The following is a 22,333-nucleotide window of genomic DNA, read 5'->3' as shown; positions in this document are numbered from 1 at the left end:
AGTTTATTTTGACTATTACAATTTGAATTATAGTCAATTGTTGTACCTTTTGTTTTATATTGGCAGATGGTTAGTTGAATGTTCAAATAGCGTATAAAACACTATGAACGTTTAGACCCCCGATTAACAAATTACCAATTCAAGCTTAATATCAAACAATTAATGTGCGTAATATGAACATAAGCTTAATATATAATTGATAAACAATCTAAACCAAATAAAATCATATCCACAACAAAAATTAAATGGCAAAGATTAAGGGAAGAGAGATGCAAACACAAGGACAACACAATGATGTGTTATTGAAGAGGAAACCGAAGCCCTCAGCGTAAAACCTCTCCGCTGCCCTCCAAGTAGTAAATAATCCACTAAAGAATGTAGTTGGGATATATGAACAACAGACGACCTTCCAAGCCTAATCTACCCAGTGTACCTAAGCCCTCCAAGCTCCTACTCCAACGAGATTGTGCCGAACCTATTTCTTGTTTAGCTTACCGGATTCCGCTATATCTCATAGCATCAACCAATATGAAATTGGTCCCTTCCTAATTGCTTCCCAAACACCAAATGGCCTTCTCACAGATATGGGTATGGTGAGAAATGGTTTTGGTAATGTATCTCTCAAGGATGTAACAATGGAGAGGGTGAGAGTAGAGGAATTTGAAGAGTCACTATGTGAAGATTGGGGATGAGTCAATCTTGTTTTTCTCTAGGGTTTTTCTCTCAAAATTCTCTCTAGAAGCTCTCTACATTTCGTGGGTATAAGGGGTATATATACTAGGGTGAGAATGGAATGCGAAGAGTCAGTTTTTCAAAACAGAGCTGGCTGGCGGTTTGGCCTCGCGACTTGACTGAGCTGCGAGTTTCAGCTGCGAAGTAACTGAATGACCAAACTGGACTTTTTGTCCTGTAGTACTACAGCTGGCATGACGGTTTGTTTAGCTTCTCTGCATGCTTGGCACGTGTGCAACTTCTGGCGGCTTGCATGCCGCGAGCTACCTGCGAGATCCAATTGCGAGTCCCTGCTTCTTTGTACAATCTTGAGCATTTCTTCACACTCTCTCACACTACCCTTACATGATTCCCACCTAAATACAGGGTCACTAATTGCTAAAATACAAGCAAATTTGGCACAGAATAAAGCCAACAAGATGGTTGATAAAATTCAACTTTACATTAGTAATTATAAATTGCAGTGCACTATTAAGTTCTAGATTGCTAGGACTATTATTTGCAAGAAAAAAAATGGAAAGCGGTTTGAGATACTTCATAGACTATTCCTTTCTAGCCGATGTATACTTAGAGATTTGTTTTCATAATAGGCAATGTAATTATAAGGAACCCATCTCTTCAATGAGTTCCAGCCCAAGTATCATTTGGAGATTAAAGGTGAATAAATGTTGATTATTTGAGAAGATAATTTATGATTAAGATAGATGTTCTATGACAGACCCTTTATATCAATGCTCAATAGATTATTTATGGAGACTTTGGAATTTCTATTTTACAAAACTAGAGGAAGAAAAGATATACACATATTGTAAATGAGTTTTGAACTTATGAAAGAATGGAACTTTGGATGCACTACTTAATTTTGAGGTATAGAATTAAATGGATGCTAGCATTCAATGGTCTATGGTGAATCTCAAAATTGTGGATTTCCCTTGTTGTAATTTTTGGAGACTACTTACGCCTTGGAATTTTGTTGAAATTAATAATCAATGGAGAATTAGTTGTTGGGGTTAATCTAAACGAATGGGCCTTGGAACTTTTATTCGTATTGAAAGGAACTTAGAGAGCTATTGAGACTAGAGATATGTATATCTTTAAAGAATCTTATATTTTTTTCATAATATGGTTATTCTTAAACTATGGGTATTTGAGTAAGAGATTGTATAGTGGTATAGTATTATGCAGCGGAAGCATCATGGCTCCATTTGCTTTGGAAATTTTTATTTTACAAATCTTGGGAAGGAAAAGTCTACACATATGTTGTGAAATAGTTTGAACTATGGTGATGAGTGATAAATTTGTATAGATCGATACAATTGTGGCTTTAGAGTAGCGCAATGGAAGCGTGATAATTCGTTCAGCTTGTGATGAATTTAGAGGACTAAATTCTTATAAGTGGGGGAGATTGTAATAACCGGGGAAAAAAAAAAAGGAAGGAAGGTTATTTAAGTAAATCCTTTATGGGGTCAATTTTATAATTTATAATTATAAGGGAGTTTTTAGAAAATAAGGTTGGAACCCTAGCTATATATAAGTTTATTAAGTCAACGTATATGAAGAGATATTTGGAGGGAGGAGACTACCCAAAAGATTGAAGTAGAGAAGGATTGACTACACCTTTGAGATGAAATCTAAGGATTCTTAGATGAAGTGTTAGGGAAAAATTCCTTTTGGAATAGCTTTTGGAGGTAAATAACCTTATCCTAATTGGGTTTTATTTTGCTTATATTAATGTATTTTTAACTACTGAAAATTGTGTATATTTGTGAGAAATTTTATTTCTATTGTGTTACTGATTTCAAGTAAATGATTATTACAAATATATTTTAATACTGAGTATATGATTTTTATATACATTCTTGAATAAGATATATTTTTGTTAGAAAATATGATTTCATATATATGATTATGAACAATCTGACTATGAATTTATTCTGATACCCAGCCAATGGAAGTTATTCATTGGTACTCTGATTCCCAAACCAATGGGGATTATTCGTTGGTGCTCTGATACCCAACCAATGGGGGTTATTCATTGGTATTCTAATATCAAAACAAATGGGGTTTATTCATTGGTACTTTAATATCCAGCCAATATGGGTTATTCATTGGTACTCTGATGCCCAGTCACGGGGATATAGCGTGACCATAGTCATAAGATTGTTAAGAATATGAATTATGTTTGAATATTTGAACTTTTTTGAGTCCTTAAAACTACATATGTGAATTTGGAAATGTTTGAGTATTTGAACTATTTTGAGTCATTAAAACTGCTTATGTATTTTTGGAACCTATTGTAAGTTATAGCTTTTGATATATGGAAAACTGACTATTTTCTAAGTCATCTATGATAAATTTGTAAGATTAAAGTATGTGATCTATGTGCAACTTACTATTTTAAGACTACGAAACTTCTTCAGCTATTTTGGAAACACAAAGTATATCATAACTACGAAAACACATATTACATCTTATCCTTTACAGATTTATTGCTTGATAGAACTTATTAGGATTTTGGTTACTTATTGAGTTGTCAACTCACTCCTTTTTACCCTCCAGTTTCAGATTATGAAAAATAGCAAGTTTTAGGAGTTTTGATATTGTGTTGTGAGCAGGAAAAGAGGCTTAGTGATTTTGGGATTGGATGGTCTTCTAATAGTTTTATATTTAGTGGCCAATTGGCATTATGTACATGAGGTTTGGATTTTGTTCCTATTAAATTATTGGAGATCTTTTCATAAAGGAATTGTTGAGGTATTTTGGATTTATTTGATTTAATTTTTGGGAATAAATTTTAGTTACTAAAAAGGTCTTGCACACTTGTAGAGTGCTTACTTTATAAGCATGCAGCAATTGTCAAGTGCTTATCTTTATAGTTGGGTTCGGGCCGTGACACTTTCCTTCTTGTCAACATATTAACCACATATTAGGTGATTTTGACACTTATTTTCTCTCTTTTAAAAAACACTCACAATTGTCCCTCCTCTTTCTATTTCATCTCTACCTCATTAATTTTTAAGTCACCTCTTTAGATGACAAATACCTTTAACAAAACCCACCGCTGATCTGTCCCATTGCCAATAGATTTCTTAGAGTTTGGCAATCAAGTTAATGTTTGGGTATTGCCAAGATCTTTGTAATTCAATGCCGCTTCCCACTTTTTATAAGAATTGAATAAAAGAAGAAAGAAGAAGATAAAATTGGGGTATTGAAAATTCTGGTTTAGTTATAATCACACTTTTAAGGATCAACTTTCTGTGTCATGAATAGATCAAATATGTATAACATGACTCCCGAAAGTTACACATTTGGCAATCTAATACTAACAGTAACTGAAAATATACATTAATTCAAGAACCATGCCAGAACAAAAAGATTCAACTTTTGTCTTTGCACCAAACATATATGTACATGACTCTTGAAAGTTACATTTAGCAATCTAATAGTACCAGAACTTAAAAAAACTATATTAATTCAATTGTCATGTCAGAATCAAACCGAATCTAACTTGATCTTTGCACCTAAATATGTACTTCCATGAAAATGCCATTCCCTTTAGCTTTTCAACAAATTTTTTTAAATTGATAAGTTACGTGCACATCCAGTTGGTTTTGCCTTCAAAGACCTCACTTTCCATCTCATTCTTTATAAAGGGAGAAAATGTCACAAAAGTTGGAGCTTATTAGTGCTTGCTAACAAATTTCTCACTCACACTACTGCTAGGTAAAAGTGAATAATCAATTACTATATCAGAATTAAGTCCAGAACAATGGAGAGGATATATGCAGACCAAAAAATCACTGCTTTTTATTGCAAGTATGATCCAAAAATGTCATAACTTACGTGTCTACAGTGGAGGCTCTCCAAACATGAAAACATGTCAAACGGAGCTGCAATGAATAGAACACTGAAAACTAAAAAACAAAAAATAAAAATTAAGAAAGAGAGCAAGAAAGAAAAGAACACATCCAAATAGTGGCCTAAACAATTTTCCAGCCTTCGAACTTGAAATTTATGGCAAAATCCAACAGTTTAGATGGAAGAAATAATGAGGATCCCCTGGTGTCAGAACACACCTGCAGAACAGAAATCACTTTTTTTGACTGAGTAGATTAATACAAAAGGAAAGACTAGTGGAGACATAAAAACATGAGAAGAGAATATTCATTCCAAAAGGAAAACAGCAAACAGTAAGATTTACCAGTAAATTCTTTTAAAGTGGAAAAAGAAAAGGATTCTAAGTCATAAGCTACCAAACTCCATCTTATAACAAACACAAAAAACAAAGCTTAATTTAGTGGTTGAGGTAAAAGTCTAGGTCTAGAAGTGAATCTACATGGAGGGAAGAATGCAAAATACAAATTGCAAGAGCAGAGAATCCTGAGATCAATGTGATATACACTAGTTGTGGTAGCAAATTTGTTGATAGTGATAGAGGTAGAAGGGTCAAAATCAGCACACAAAATGTTTACTATGTTGGTCGCAAAGAATGAATAGGCATACACAACAACCAGCACAAAGCAAACATAAAAGAAGGATTAATACACAGAAAACTACAAATAAATAAAAGCCTTCCAGTAAGAATCACAAGTCATTGCTATCCTATTGACTGGAAACACATGTTGGCAGATCAATATTGCCACAATGTAATAAATATTGCCAGAATATAAGGCTCAAATGATAATGATAAGAACATTTTCCTTACTGGAGCAATGAACCTTGTCCCTCAATGTAGTAGTCTTCGGGATATGTTAGTGCTAAGTCGGCAAAGCAAGAGAGAACACCAGCATTGGCAGCACACTGATCACGCAGCATCACACAAGAGAGAGACTAAGATTTAACCTTTGACATTTAATATTTACTTGGCCAAATAAAAACACTGCCCTGTGTGTCCCTGTGAGAGAGAGAGAGAGAATGCAAAATTGTACCTGATGCTTCCGGCTAGTAAGTGGATGTAATTCAATCCATGAGCATCCATTTATCTTAGGACCAAGAACCCGATATTCAGTTATTGCCTCTTGAGAAGCTTCTAAACCTGTTTGATGAGCCAAGATGACCCTCTCAGTCTTCCCATCATTCAGAAGCACCTGCAAAGGATAACAATTAGTAATACATTCAAGTTGTTTTCTCTTCCAAATGAATCCATCATGGGAAGGTAATATTTATTGTTTATGAAAAGATAGAGAGAACCTTTGAAAGAGGAGCACGAATTAAGCCTTCCTTTTGCTTGGGACAGCCTATGACCAAAGCCCAATACCTCTGATATGTTGCTTCATATGCATCATTCCAAGCCTAGATTACATATAAGCATATCACTAATCAGTCTTAAAAAAAAATAATAAAATAAAGTTGAAGCACTGAGTTATTTCCCCATCATGTTCAAGAAGTTACATTCACCACCCCTGATCTACATAGTATAATCAGCAGAGTGGGGTATGAGTACCTCACAGGAGAAATTTGCTTTGTTTATGTCACTAAATAACCACTGAAGATGATCTACACTTTCTTTGGTTCTCCCCATCAAGAGGAGGCCACTGCTCTCTCGGTCAAGACGATGAACCTAACAAAATACCTCCATGAGAACAGAAAACTTCTAGTCTCCTAAAGAAAACTAATGATTTAACATAGAAATTGTAATAGTGGTGGCACAGGTAGCAACCAACAGTCCAAAGAACCCAGAGAAAATATTACAGCAGAAAAACCTTTCAGATATAGGCGCATGGCAAAAGGCATTTTTTATTAAACCAGAAAACTATACAGCAAAACAAATATCATATTTAACATAAGATACGCTCCCCCTAAATATCTGGGAATGAGATTAATACAACCATACAAATTTACACATGGAACATAGGTTCGTTCTTGAACATCAAATTCAATAAGTTTTTTTTTTTTTTTTTTTTTTTGAGAAAAATATGAATGGTCTTATCATATCATATATCATTATACTAAAGCTGAAACTAGAAGAAAATCCAATTAAAACCAAAATTAAATTTTAATTGGAATCTAATTTTGCGCCACATCCATCTAAATTTTTTTAATTTTTTGTACCAAGTGAGTTAATTCAATGCAAAAGAAGAGAAGTCCAATATAAATAAACCATCATATATCTAATTATATAGGAAGAGGCTTAGGTCCAGTGTGTTCTGTGCATTGGACCCGGGATGCTGCCGTGCAGCAATTCTTGGACACATGGCAGCATTCTATCATGTCCAGAGCACAGGACATTGGACCCAGCCAAACCCAACCATATATGCATGTGTGTGTGTTTAAGTGTATTAGTTCTTTATTAAAAGAAGAGAATGGTCTTGTCTCCATTGTTATTTCTCCTCTTTTTTAAAGTATAGGAGGATTCAATAAATCACAAAAATATGACTAAATGCTCTTCTTATGACTTGGTTTACCAAAATAATAAGCAAATAAAACGATTGTCAAATTAAAACTTTCTCTCTTTATATATATATAAAAAAAATTAAAACTTCCTTAAGAAATTGAACTTTTATGTTTACATTAAGGGGGACAAAGTACTCAATGGTATTAATGAAACAGAAATAAATAAATAAATACTACATGGTCAGTGATGATAAGGTGATTAGGGGAGTAAATGAACCAAGCCATTCATAAACAGCTTGGGCTTGGCTCGATAAAAAGCTCGTTCATATTTGTTTGTTTATAAATGAGCCAAACTTGAGCCTTAATTTTAGGCAGATGTAGCACATATTTGCTTTCTCAACTTGTTACTATCCTATTCAACTTAGTTCTGGATTTCACTAATTAATCACATAGAAAAAGCAGCAAAAATAACAATATTATAAGTGCAAAAATCTTTTGCAATTATCTGGATCAAAAACTATGAAGCACGAGTGCGTTTCGGGACTCGGGTACGGGTGCGGTACTCGGCAATTTTTGAAAAAGTAGGGTGCGGGTGCGGCGGGACTCAGCGATTAAAAAATTATTAAAAATATTTTTATTTATATTTTCTATATATTTTTACTATTAAATATTCTTAAAAAACACATTAATATACTTGATTCACAAAACAAAGAAAGAATAAGGCAAGAAACGCATCTGAGGTCAGAATTTCGCCCTCTCCGGCGGTTTTCACGGCCGATTTCGGCCTGTTTCGGCCGATTCCAGCCTATTTCGGCTGTATCGGCCGTATCGGTCGCCGGCCGATATTGACCGATATGGCCGATTCGGCCGATACGGACCGAGTCTGCCCGATTTGGGCCGCGTCGGCACCGATTTTGGCCGCGTCGGCCCAAGTCGGGATCCGCCACGTGGCGCGACGCGGCACGACACGGGACGGACGCGCGGTCTGCGGCGTCCCTCCCGCGTCGCCGCGTCCCGCCGCGTCAGACGCGGGTGCGCCGGCCTGGGAGCCGCGTTCGTGCATCCTTGATCAAAAACCTCCTTAGGTAACAGTCATTTTTTGAAAGTAAAAAGTAATCATCAAAAACTAAAAGCTTACCAACTTAGGACCCTCATCATAATCATAAGAAAGAGCTGCAGCTGCCAACGCATCCATGCTGTTATGAACAGGCAGATTCCCCTAAGAACATTGTTATAAATAGATAAATAAAAAGTTTAAGTGACAAGTGGCAACTGAATATGCTGAAGCAACAGTCTATCATTAAAATGAATGGGGTCACAGGATACCGACCTTAACTGGCAATCTTGGGGGCTTGTTTAGCACAATTATAGCGGAGTCTTGAAATTTCAACCACCAATTAACAAATGGCAATATGAGCACAAAAGAATACAGAATCAAACAACAAATATAGCCACACAGCATTTTCAGGCAGCAAAGGGTTAATTCCATCATGCCTCTACTCAAATAACATTAGAAACAAAATTATGAATTAAATGTAAGACATGCCATGTACTTGACAAGCCTTTGCATGTACTCTATCTCATAGGCATTTGGATATAGTGTCCCACTTGGAATAGTGTCAAATCTCTTGGAAATCCTGGTCTCAGCAACTGATACAGGTATGTAAACTCTTGCCCCAGCCTCCATGACCTCATTAGGCCTAATCTGTAGGTCAGCTATATGATTGCAGATGAAGTAAACCCCCATAAAATCACAAACAGTCAACAAATAGAAGTAGAAATAAAGGGGGAGAGAGAGAGAGAGAGAGAACTTCATGTATCCATCTTGTGGATTTGAACAATGATGCTGTCAACAAGTTCTAGCTCAAAAGACACTTAAGAACGGGATACAAGGTGAGACTGTGCATCCAAAACTCACTAGTTGCCATGCATAACTTAACAATTGAGGAAAAAAAACTGGGATGGGAGTGAGATCGTGGTCAAAAGCTAGTGTCAGTACCTTCCTCAAAGGTTTCATATGTCCTCCTAGTCAACATAGGAGTCCTCCGAAATTGGGCAATCCATCTGGACCTACAAAAGAAGAAAATTACATAAGTTTATAAACATCTATAAAAATTCCAAAGTCCCTTACACACTCAGTTACAATAATAATAATGATTAGATTTATCTCTTCCACCCGTTCAAACTTTAAGGACAAATGGTACAGCATGTGGTACTATGGTTCAACTCTCTCCACTTTAACTCTCATTTATCATTTTTAAAAACCCCTTGTATTGGGCCCATTCATTGAGGAGATTTTGGGCCCACACATGCAACAGAGCATTAGAATATTGATTTAAATTACTAAATTCATCATCTTCTTGTCAGTTTAGGCTTTTGAAATGACGGGTAAACTACTGGTCGCAACTCCAATTTAATATGAATAAAATTAACTGAATCAAAACAAATACAGATAAATTTTATATATAAAATTTTAAATAATCATAAAGTTGACAACCCAATCCAATTCTTCACACTTAAAAATTTATACTCACAAGGCCTTTGTTGAAATGTGACTGAATCACAGTGTCCGAAATCTCATCAAAGTAATACTTGACCCAACTGATAGCGGTGACCCGAGTGGACTGACCAGGGATGCTGAACGAGTTCTTTGTGGGTAGAGGATGAGCAGGAAATGGAGGCAAAGACAGGAGCTGCCGAGGCTTTGGACCTTCTTTTGGGCCACCCAATTGGGCTATGTTGTTGGAAACCCGGATTACCGGGTCAGCGTAAGCAGGTTGTGGAGGAGAAATTCTAGAGTATTGCCTAACAGAAAACAATATCTGTTGGCGATTGAGGATTTTTGTCCTCATGCTAATTCTGATGGATAACAAAAAGGGTGGTGCTGCTATGAGATATGAGTCTCAAAAGGGAAATCAAATAATGTTTTTTGTAAACAAGATTGATTACCTGCGAGTGCTGGGCTTTTTGGTTAGTATATGACTTTCCTGAAATGGTGCACTTCACTCGAACTTCGACCCTCTCTTTGTGACAACTATCGAGTGATGAGTGATGATTGATGGCTACTTGAACTTCATATGGGAGTTATATGGGTCCCTTAAATAAGAATCAAGTACATATGAATGTCAATAAGCTTATCAACAACTAGATTCTGATATTTCAAAGAAAATCATTTGATATCATAGCAAACTGGGCATCCCCTTTCAGCACAAAACAAAAATTAACATTTATCACGGGTCCACAAAAAGTGCAGGATGAACCATAAAACCAAAAATACCTGGGACCTCTAGTGCTAGATATCATATGAAACACCAAATAAAAACCGATAGTACTAGATGAACCATAGAACCAAAAATACCTCGGAAGGTGTCTGGGGGGAATGGGCAGACTAGCAATGTGAGGGGCTACTATGTAGTAAGTTGGACAGTCATCTTTAGTTCAGTTACTAAATCCAAGAACAAGAATCCAAATTCAGAAATCACAAACAAAAGCCAAAATCAAAAACAAATTCAACCATTAATACCCCCATATAGCAACCACCACAATTGAAGAAGCCCAAAAAGGAAATCACCAAGGCATATTCAGCTACTAAATTTAACAACCCAGAAAGCAACCCGTCACCACAAATTCAATTCAGCCACTAATTCCCAAAACCCAAACAAAAACACAAAAGACAAAGTTCAGTTCAACCACTAAACTAAGCTACAAAAACCCAAAATTTCAAGAACCCAAAACAGAAAAGAACTCAAATTTACAATAACCCATCACACAAATCCAAAAAAAGCATAAAGAAAAAAAAGAAAAAGAGAACCCAGAACCTGAAAAGAGAGAGTACAAACGGCGGGCTTCGAATGGTGGGCTTCGAACGGCAGGCTACAAACGGTGGGCTACAAACGGCTTGAGAGTGAGTGAGTGACTTTGAGAGTGACTTTGAGAGGGTGGAGTTTGAGAGTGACTTTGAGTGAGTGAGTTTGAAAGGGTTCGTCTTTAGGTGTTTGAACTTTGAGGATTTTGTAATGAGCCGTTTGAAAGTGCTGTGGATTTGTGTTTTAATGGAGGGTAGAAATCGAGTCTTATAAACTCGATTTTAGTGGCTCCACATGGAAAATTTATCCACATAAGAGTGTTACCGAAACAACGAACTCGAGTTTTAGAAACTCAAGTTCTAATTAAATCTCGAGTTTTAAAAACTCGAGATGCTAGTTTCACACATTCTTTCAAACCGGGCAACTAATGAAATTGTTAGAAATCCCTTGTTATTTGGAAAGGGTGTTCAAGGTGTCTGTGATGGAAGGAATATATTTGGGGGCTGATACGGAGCAGGAGTTTCATATGCTCCATAAGGCGACCTTGAGGAAGGTTGATAATTTCCACCATATGCACTGCTGGGACCACTAGGCTGCATTTGTGATGGTGCAGTTTCTTAAATTCTTTATGATAGGCCACAAACTGAATGACCCCTTGTAATAGAAATTAATTAATTAATTAGTCAAGTTATTAATTAATCAATTTATCATACAAATGCGTGATAGCACAAACAAATCACCAATAAACTAATTATGCAGCGGAAAATAAATAACACGGTGATTTGTTTACGAATAGGAAAAACCTAACGGCAAAAACCCCACCGGGTGATTTTCAGGTTACTATTCCCGAAACTCCACTATTATCACAACAAGCGGTTACAAGTAAAGGAATCCCAAGTACCTTACCAACCTATAGTTGAACCCTTACCCCAATACCCAATTGGACTTGTTCTGTAGTGACAGTTCCCCTTTCTAATGCACAACTCCCAAGTACGTGACTAACCAATTGCGCAGATCCCAATACACGACTTCAATCACCAACTAAGAAGATTGTTGGTTGCAAAGTTTTTCAGTTCATCCACACGATGAAGATCAAGAAGATGCTTGGTCACAAAACCCTACGGTGCACATACACAACAACTTCTTCAAGAGAAAGACATGAACTAGGGCAAGAATTTCGTCTCCGGTCACAATTTGCTTGAACAGAGTTTGCTCAATGCTTGTGCAACTTGTGAACTGTTTAACAGCCCTTAAAATAATCATTTTATATGTCTAAGGTTAGGAGAAAAGAAAGCCCAAAGACATATTCACGAATCCCAAGAAAATCATATTAGAATTCTGAAATTCTTAAACCTCGACAGATAGGAGGTGTCGAGCAGCTGTCGAGCAAGTGTTGAGCACACGGGGTTTTGAACAGCTTTCTTAAACTCGATAGATACAGCTGTCGAGCCAGTTGTCGAGCTTTAATGAATTTGCACTATCAGCTTGTTTTCTTGGACAGACTTGAAGGCATCAACACTTGATCTTGAAACATGGTTTCTTGAAGTATTTAAACACATCCTAAATCTACCCACATACAAGTAAAGTGTGTTTTGTCAAATGATAAGACAATGACATAAAGTAATGACATATGTTCCTAACAAGTTAAACACATATGTCTTAATAATCTCCCCGTTTGCCAATCCGTGACAAAACCACAACAAATAAATGAACATATGAGAGAAGTCATAAATCACTCAACTTATATTCACTTGTTGAATACAATAAAATCTATCCTAACAAAAACTCTTGAAAAACTTTGCAAGAAGAGAGTTTATGGCAAGTAGACTTTGATAACCTGTATTTCTGAAACACTTTAAACAAAACTCATCAAGGCATCTTTGTGTGAAACAAAAATAATAGATTACATATAAGTAATAAGAAGCATGTGTATAAAGAGAGAAAAGAAACAACACATGAAGGGGTAGGTGAAAGAAAAACATACATCAATATAAAGAAGATAAGTACAATGTATGTCAATAGATGGTCACAAGACCTCATGTACAAGAATAATGTATCTAAAAAGAAAGAAAAGAAAAGATATATACTATCCTCACTACATCCCTAAAACATATCAACACTCCCCCTATCAAAAAATGGTCCTATACTAACTCTCCCCCTAAGAATGACTACTCTCATATCCAAAACTACTCCCCCTTTTTGGCACGAGTGACAACGGGTAAGAGTGTCAAGTAGACATCTCATCAGTAGAGTTAGCATCTCCATCAGCATCATCCAACGCATCATCGTCATCACCATCATCATCATCCTTATCCTCAGAATCAGAAGCCATGAGAGGAGGTGGTGGAAGAGAAGCCTGAGAAGCAAAACCACCCATGGACGCCTGTCGCCGTGCAATACGATCGACACGAACGTTCACCTAATACAACTCCATAGAGAGTGTATCTAGGCGAGAATCCATGCGCTACAGCTGTGCCATGATGTCTCCTAATGTCACATCGCCCGAAGAAGAGGGAGGAGCGGATGTGGATGGAGCAGAACGGGATGGAGTTGAACGGAAGGGAGGAGCTGCTGAATCTGACTGCCTCAACTGAAATTGGGCCTCGCTACGTTTAATGGTAGCGTAATCTATGGCACACATGATGGTGAAATGATCGGAAGAGGGAAAAGGAATAGAAAATTGGCGTAAGATCCTCGTGATAGAGGAAGGAAAGATAAGCTTATCACGGGACGCCGAATCTAGATGAACATCTATAATAGAAAGAATGAAATGAGAAGGGAAATCAATAGTAAGATGCTCAAGAAGAGATAACAAAAATCGAGCACGAGGCTATGTAATGGAGTTATAATGAGAGAGTGGATGCAAAACAAAGGTCATCACCATGTTCATGAATCTAGGACCTTTAGCAAAAGGTCTACATAGTGTAAACTGATGCTCACCCCAAACAGAAGGGCGCTCACAAAAAGCAGACATGAGCTCATCCCTGGACATAGTCCTCAACCACTCACAACTAGGATAGTCATGAAACTCTATCCTAAAGACCCGAAGCACATCCGCAACAAGTTACGATGTGATAGGAACATGCGTACCTCGAACGTGAGTGAAGAAAAGAGGTACTGAACGATCAATCCCATGCATGTTAGAGTAAAACTCCTGGATAAGCACGAGAGGACAGGTGACTAGGACGTCACACAGTGACTCCCATCCCCTACTGTGAATGACAGTAGGAAGGTAGGTGTTGACAAAGTCCGACAGAATGACTTGGCATTCCGAATGAATGCCTCGTCTAGAAAAGTTCTCTAAGAATGCCTTGAAGGCATCATCATCACGGAATCGAATATGGGACAAAGTAGGATCAGAGGATGAAGAAGCTCCGAAACGAAGAGGGTTCTAGGCTGGAGTAGATTTACGCTTAGGTGCCATAGACATGACTAACGTAAATAGAAAGAGAGGGAGAAAAAGAAAGAAATTTATGAAAAGAGAGTACGTATGCAAACCTATCAACACACAAACAGATAGCACACATCTAAATGCATGACAATACTATTATAATGCTAATGTGATGCAATGTATGAGGTTTTAAACTCATTTAACTGAAAACCCATCCTAAAATTTCAATAATAACTCATCAATTTTGAAAATCCACAAAATTTTTCAAAAACCCCAAAACCTAGGTGTCAAAACATAAAATGCATGAATGTGAAAGGATTAAAAGCTTACCAAGTGAAGAAAATCTTGAAAAAGCTTGAAGAAACCTTGAGGAACAAAAATTGGAGTGAGATGAGAGAGTTTGGGAGAGAAAACAGAGAAGTATAGAGAGAGAGATCGCACGAGGAAGCTTATATAGACCAGCAATAAATCTCGACAGATAAAGGTGTCGAGACATCTGTCGAGGAAGGTGTCGAGAAAAATGGTCGTCGACAGCAGAAGGTATCGATGAGGTGTCAAGGAACAGATCATTAGATACTAGATCAGAATCTCGATCGATCCACCAGGTGTCGAGAAGCTATCAAGGAGGCAGAAGCATTCTTGATCGATCCACCTGGTGTCAAGATGCTATCGAGGATGTAGAAACATTCTTGATCGATCCACCAGGAGTCGAGAAGCTGTCGAGATTGCGATAAGAAAAAGCTAAAGAAGCTCGACAAACCGCAAGGTATCGAGGAGGTGTCGAGCTAACTTTTAAAAATAGTTTTTCGAGATGTGAAAAACACAAACATGAATGTAATCCAACATGCAACTCAACCAATGATCCATTCAACATATTAAGCTCTTAAAATCATCTCTTAATAAAAATTTTAAGCACATGGATCTTCAAAAACACACACACACACACTAAACAAATCTAACCAATTTTATATTTCAAAAACAAGTCAAGACAGTTTAGTGAGCATACATTAACACATGTAAAATCTTGTGATGGTCAAATCACATTGTACCTGCACATATATCAAGAATAGCAAAGAATATTGCGTGTTGTGTATGAAAAACATCGCAAGACTGCATAAATGTATACATGTTATGACGATTTGAGATATGAGAAAATCACTTTAACTCACACAAAATCATAACTACTTGATGGGGACTATCACCTTTGAGGTACATCCTATAACTCCCACATCTCCTAGAATATACGCTTGCAATCATTTTTAAAGCATTTTTGATCTTTTTGCTTTTGATTTTTTTTTTTCTTTTGCATATTTTTTTTTTCTTTTAAGCATATCATGCATGGGCATATTAGAGAGAAAATAAATACCCAATGATATTTGACATTCCAATTTTGCTATGCCTAAGCACACAAATGTCATTAACACTACACTTTTGCTATGCCGAAGCATATAGGTGTCATATTATGATTGGTGGGCAACAGTGGTGAGATGGTTATTAATACCTTTCTCTTAGCATTTTTTAGTCATTTCTGTCAAAAAGAGTGATACGAGTGTTAAGTACAAGAGATAACTTAATCTTACTCATCACTAACAAAAGCCACAAAACTCACTTGTTTAGTTGTGCATAGAGATGCTCATCTAAGCTACAAATGATACAAAGTTTAGAAGACTTTGTTTCAATGGCCATCCAAGGTACACAAGTACCAATGTACACAAAACACTCTGTTTTTGTATTTTTCTAATTTTTCAATTTTTTATTATTTTATTTTTATATGAAGAACAAAACAAAAAAATAACCAAATAAAAACATGTTAAACAACCAAAACATAAAAACTAGACTGACTCAAAACTTGAAAGCAAAACACATAAGTAATGCACACACAAAAACAAGAAAAGAGAGAGAAAAGTGACAGAATCACTTGGAGCCATTTTCCTTCCACACCTTGGAAGAACCTTTCCTTTGATTAAACCCTTGAACCGGCGGTGAGGGGGAAAAACCGTTCAAGCTTGAAAGGAACATGAGGGCTTTAAGAAGATCTCCAAGGGGAGTAAAAGAGGATTGAAGCTGATTCTGGTTCCCAGATGCTATCATGTCGTTGCTCTGTTGAGTGGCAAGCCACCTGTAGCAATTTGGTTCAGTATGACCGTAGCTCCACAATGATGACAGAGATGTTGTTCTCAATTTTAATATTATTAGCAGGAAGAACAAAAATAGTAGTACTAGAAGAGGCAATATTAGAGAAAGAAAGACCATACCCTAAGCCTATTCGATCTGAAGTAGATTTCTAAATGCTGAGCATCTCATCAAGCTTTGCGCTTGAAGTCCTTTCCAGTTGAGCTCTGACTTGAAACAGCTATTCTTCAAGATTCTTGGTCTTCTCAGCCAAGAAATTATTCTCAAACCTCAGTGCTCCAATAGTTTGATTAGCCTCATCAACCTTTGTGGAAAGCTCCTCATGGTCAAGTTCCACATCATTGAGCTTCTTGGTGGTTAACCTATACAGTTTCTTATGCTTCTCAAAAAGCTTGTACAGTTTTTCATAGGCTGTATAAATGTCATCTTGATCATCCATCTTCTCAAACTTAGATTCCACCAAATCCTCTTTTTCAACCACATCTTCAACAATCCCATCAGTAGGATTAACAGTGGCCATGAAGACATTTAAGATTCTGTCATCCTTATTGTCGGAATCATCCTCAGGCTCGGTGTCACTCAGGGTAACAGCAAGTTCCTTGCTGTTCCCAATGCTCTTGAGGTATGTAGAACACTCATGCTTCATGTGACCGAAGCCTTGACAACCAAAGCACTTAGGTCCTACGGGAACAATGTACTGACCACCTTCCTTAGCATCATTCTGCCCTTTGTCTTGGCCTTTAAACTGAGAAGAACTGGATTGCCTGCGGTCCTTGTCGAAACCCTTTCCATTTGTATTCTTCATAAACTTCTTGAACTGCCTGGTGATGTAGGACTTCATTTTGGAATCTTCATCATCAAAAGACTCATCTGTCTCACTACTCTTAGCCTTCAGTGCCATGCTCTTGCCTTTACCCATCTTGCCAATCCTTGTTAACCCTAGCTCGTAGGTCTGCAAGTTTCCAACAAACTCAATCAAAGGAATCTTATCAATACCCTTTGATTCCTCTATTGTCATAATCTTGGCATGAAATCTCTCAGGTAGAGATCTGGGCACCTTTCTTACAATCTTGGGTTCAGGAATGGTTTCCCCAAGATTAAAGGCTGAGTTCACTATGTCCTTTAGCTTGGCATAGAACTCATCGAATGACTCATCCTCCTCCATTTTTTATTTCTTCAAAGCTTATAGTGAGCCTCTGAAGCTTTGAATCTTTTACAGCCTTTGTACCCTCATAGGTTGTCTGGAGGATGGTCTAAGCCTCCTTGGCAATTTCAGCTGCGGATATCTTCTTGAAATCCTCATTGGTGACTGCACTGAACAACACATTCAATTCTCTGCTGTTGAAGTTTGCCGCCTTAATCTTGGCATCATCCCAGTCGGCTGGCGCTTCTATAGGCTTAGTCTAGCCTATATCCACAGCTTGCCATACTTTCTCATCTAAAGACTGCAAAAAAGCTCTCATGCGTACTTTCCAGTATGCATAATTAGTGCCATCAAATAAAGGAAGGGTCAATGGATCAACACACCAAAGATTAAACCCTAATCAGAGTGTGCCTGCTTTGATACCACTTGATAAGCCACAAACTGAATGATACCTTATGATAGAAATTAATTAATTAATTAATTAGTCAAGTTATTAATTAATCAGTTTATCATGCAAACGCGTGGTAGTACAAACAAATCACCAATAAACTAATTATATAGCAGAAAATAAATAACACGGTGATTTGTTTACGAAAGAGGAAAACCTAACGGCAAAAACCCCTCCGGGTGATTTTTAGGTCAGCACTCTCGAAACTCCATTATTATCACAACAAGCAGTTACAAGTAAAGGAATCCCAAGTTCCTTACCAACCTACAGTTGAACCCTTACCCCAATACCCAATTGGACTTGTTCTGTAGTGACAGTTTCCCTTTCTGATGCACGACTCCCAAGTACGTGACTAACCAAGTACGCGGATCCCAGTACATGACTTCAATCACCAACTAAGAAGATTGTTGGTTGCAAAGTTCTTCAGTTCATCCACACGATGAAGATCAAGAAGATGCTTGGTCACAAAACCCTACGATGCACATACACAGCAACTTCTTCAAGAGAAAGAGATGAACTAGGGCAAGAACTTTGTCTTTGGTCACAATTTGCTTGAACAAAGTTTACTCAATACTTGTGCAACTTGTGAACTGTTTGACGGCCCTTAAAACAATCCTTTTATATGTCTAGGGTTAGGAGAAAAGAAAGCTCAAAGACATATACACAGATCCCAAGAAAATCATAATAGAATTCTGAAATTCTTAAACCTCGATAGATAGGAGGTGTCGAGCACACGGGTCTTTGAACAACTTTCTTAAGCTCGATAGATGCAACTGTCGAGCTTTAATGAATTTACACTATCAGCTTGTTTTCTTGGACAGACTTGAAGGTTTCAACACTTGATCTTGAAACATGGTTTCTTGAAGTATTTAAACACATCCTAAATCTACTCACATACAAGTAAAGTATGTTTGGTCAAAGGATAAGCCAATTACATAAAGTAGTCACATATGTTCCTAACAAGTTAAACACATATGTCCTAACACTTTAAGGTTCTAATTTCATCTACAGATATATCAACATGCTCGAGCTGGTTTCTGTATATAAAAAGAAAAAACAAATATGCAGCTTAATATTCAGAGCTTTTTATGCAAGAGGCCAAAAAAAAAAAAAAATACAAGGAAGGAAAACTTACTCCCTGATGTAACTTTGGATTAGGAATGTCTTTCGGAACTCAAGCTCTCCCCAGGCCGCTAACTTGGGACTAATAGCATTTTCCATACTCGAAGAGAATGAGCCTCTTAGGTGCCCTTAAAATGGCATAGGAAAGTGAGAAATAGCATTACTTTTGGGCACAAAAAAAGTAGCTACATTAAAATCATATAGCATTGTATGGCTTACAGTGTCAAGGAGAATTCTAGCAATGGACACTAATATGACAGTGTGTGTGTGTCAGTGTTATACATGTTAAACTTGTTCCCAAACATAGTAACCAAATTTTCACTTTCTTTCAAGGTTTCAATGCTAAACACAGTAACCAAAGTTGGAACCTTGAAAGCATAAGTGCAATTTGCTTTAAATTTTCCTTCTTTTTAACCTTACTTGAAGCTTGAGTGGATTTTTGCTCATCCTTTATTTCCTGGAGGAAAAATAGAAAATAATTAAAAAAAAAAAGAAAAGAAGAAGATTAACATGCACAATAAATATTCCAATTTTCCACATGGTAGTTTTTTTTTTTTTTTTTGAATCAACGTAGTACCTTTTATTCAATGAATACCATCAAAGTTTGCAAAAACACAAGAATGAAACTGTGGTGGAACATCCCCCAACCACACACTATAATTTGAAACATTTAAAGCAAAACGAGCTAAAACATGAGCAACCATATTACCCTCTCTCTTAACATAAGAGTAGTGTAATTTACTAAAACATCTAGCCATAACAACACCAAGCCCTGATCTTTGCTCCCTACTAAATAGTGCACCATCAAAATTGACCTTTACCATGTCCAAGATAGGAGCTCTCCAAAGAACTCGAATCAGTGTGGACTATGGTAGAGAAGGTTGCTGCACCGCCTGGAATTCCGTTAGGAGTTCTTTGGCCATGTTTGCGAGCTGATTTGGACTACAACAAGGTTGGTTGGTTCTGACTCAATACCAATGTGTCCATATTTTCCAAATAGTGACTAAGAACACAGTGATTTTCACCTTCAAAAGCGGCCATGGAAGTGGTTTCCAGATGGCACAGTATGGAGGCTGATTGGACTGATCTGGCTCGTTACCCTTCATTGCTATTGTTGAGATTTTTTCCTTGTCTGGAATATTGACCATATTAAGCATTGGCCGTTGGGATTGCTGGGAATTAAAGTTAATAGGATCAAAAATAGGTGAGCTGTCAGGCGCGATTAATACTTCTTCAATATTACTTATTTTTGCTACCAATGTATCACACTTTACTTCCATAATCGAAATAAGAGGTGCATTAAACGGGCTAGACTCAGTAATGAATGGTTGGGATTTTGGACTTTCCATAGTAGTTGTAAAGTTTGAAACCTCTGCTAGCTTTGAAGTCGGCATTAATGAGGAATCAATCCCACAAAACTCGATTTCCGTAACTGTTGTAATGTCCGTTTGCACTGTCACAATAGTTTCTTGCACCGATTCATTGCCGCCTCCCTCTGCTGAAGCTACATCACCAGATTCACTAATGTCGAAAACACCCTCTAAAAACAAAGATTTGCTTTCACTTTCTATCCGTACGCCAGTTGTATTGGGTAATAACTCACTCCATGATCCTTGCACCGAATTTGGCCTTACCTACACCTCCTTGATATCCCTTGATTACGCTTTTATTGGACCCTCTTTCAGCGGTGGCTCCCCTCAACCTTGTTTCATTTAGGCAGCTCCGGTACCCTGCGCAACTAGATTCAAATGAACATCAGAAAAATTTGGTTTGTTTGACTGCGCTAATGGCTTTACTTTCGACTTGTAAACGCCAGAGATCGAGATAACTGATTTGCATGAAGTTGAAACTCTACCCCGAATATACAGAAAAGTATTTCCCCAACCCCACAACAAAAAAACCCCACAAGCTCCACGGATACTCTTAATATCCCTAGAGAGACAAAAGGACAACCCCAAAACAAAAGACTCCTCCAAGTAGAAGGGACAAACAATTTCTACTGCTGAAGACAAGGAGGGAAATCCCCCTTTTCTTAACAACAGAGAGACAAGGAGGAATATCCCCTCCATTGACTGACGCTTTCCACATTGTAGTTGGCAGGTACTTTAGGTAAAACTATAAAGTGTAAAACCACTTTGAGCAACCAACCTAAGCAGATTTCGTTGCAGTACAATCATTTCATACCGGAAGGCCCTTCATTTCTGGTCTGATGTGAACATTCTCTTCCTCAACTTTCTCAACCCACCCCTTCAAGTTTTTAAGATCTCCCTTGATAACAATGACTGCATCGCCCTTCACAAAATGCCATTTCTGTCTATCTGCAAATAAAGTCGACGAACTAGCCATGTCATTCTCTCCATTCACACCAGGTTTCTAAAATTTTTCAAATTCATCAAAAGTAGGTTTTATATTTTGAGAGCAAATTGATATCATGGTGTAGGAGGCAAAATTTTAAGCCAATCATAAAATGCCACATCAAAATTTAGTGACAAAATTTAAATTAATATGTCATTAAATTAGATAAATCAAGTGTTGACATGTGTCATTTAAGATGATATTTATCCTAATTAAATAGAGAGATCTTGATGATAATTATCCTAATTAAATAGAGATAAATATCTCAATTAAATTGGAATGATAATAGTTAGTCATTATCTCTATTAAAATAAATAAATAAATAATAATAATAATAATAATAATAATAGAGATAATTATCTACAAGGAAGTCAATCCCAAGTGGGACTTATCCTTTGAAACCATTATAAATAGAGGGCATACCTCCTCTCATTTACGGAATTTTTTTAGATGTCAAAACTCTAGAGAAATTCTACCTCAAGAACACATGAAGAACATTCAAATAAGTTCTTTGAAGTTCTATTGGAATTAAGCTGAAAAAGCCTCCATAAACTTCAACAAACCTCAAATCCTTGAAGCTCAATGGATCAAGCCTCTAAAGCCTTGAAGAACTTCAACCTAAAAGCCTTCACATTCAAAGACTTGTAAAAAAATAAATCTCTAATAAGCTCAAAGCTAGAGGTTTGTTGTGGCCGTTTAATCCATCTTCCAACTAAAGTCAAGGGGATTCCTTGTTCGAGTCAAGTTTAATGAAGATAGAATCAGAGGGTATTCTTTTGTAAAAGAATTGAAATAGAGATTGTACTCATTATTCATCAATACAAATTATTATTTGCAAACCATATTTCTTTTCAATTGTTTAATTTTCT

At 36.9% G+C, this 22,333-nt stretch overlaps 1 pseudogene; it reads right to left on the bottom strand.

Moving 5' to 3' along the window:
• Nucleotides 1-4,521: 4,521 nt before the first annotated feature.
• LOC115991949 lies at nt 4,522-11,068 on the bottom strand (annotated as a pseudogene).
• Between the last annotated feature and the right edge of the window lie 11,265 nt (nt 11,069-22,333).

This window comes from Quercus lobata, chromosome 1 (genome assembly GCF_001633185.2).
Source record: "Quercus lobata isolate SW786 chromosome 1, ValleyOak3.0 Primary Assembly, whole genome shotgun sequence".
Taxonomy (NCBI): Eukaryota; Viridiplantae; Streptophyta; class Magnoliopsida; order Fagales; family Fagaceae; genus Quercus; species Quercus lobata.
Note: the sequence above shows the minus strand (reverse complement) of the source record. Positions and strands in the feature narration are given on the sequence as shown.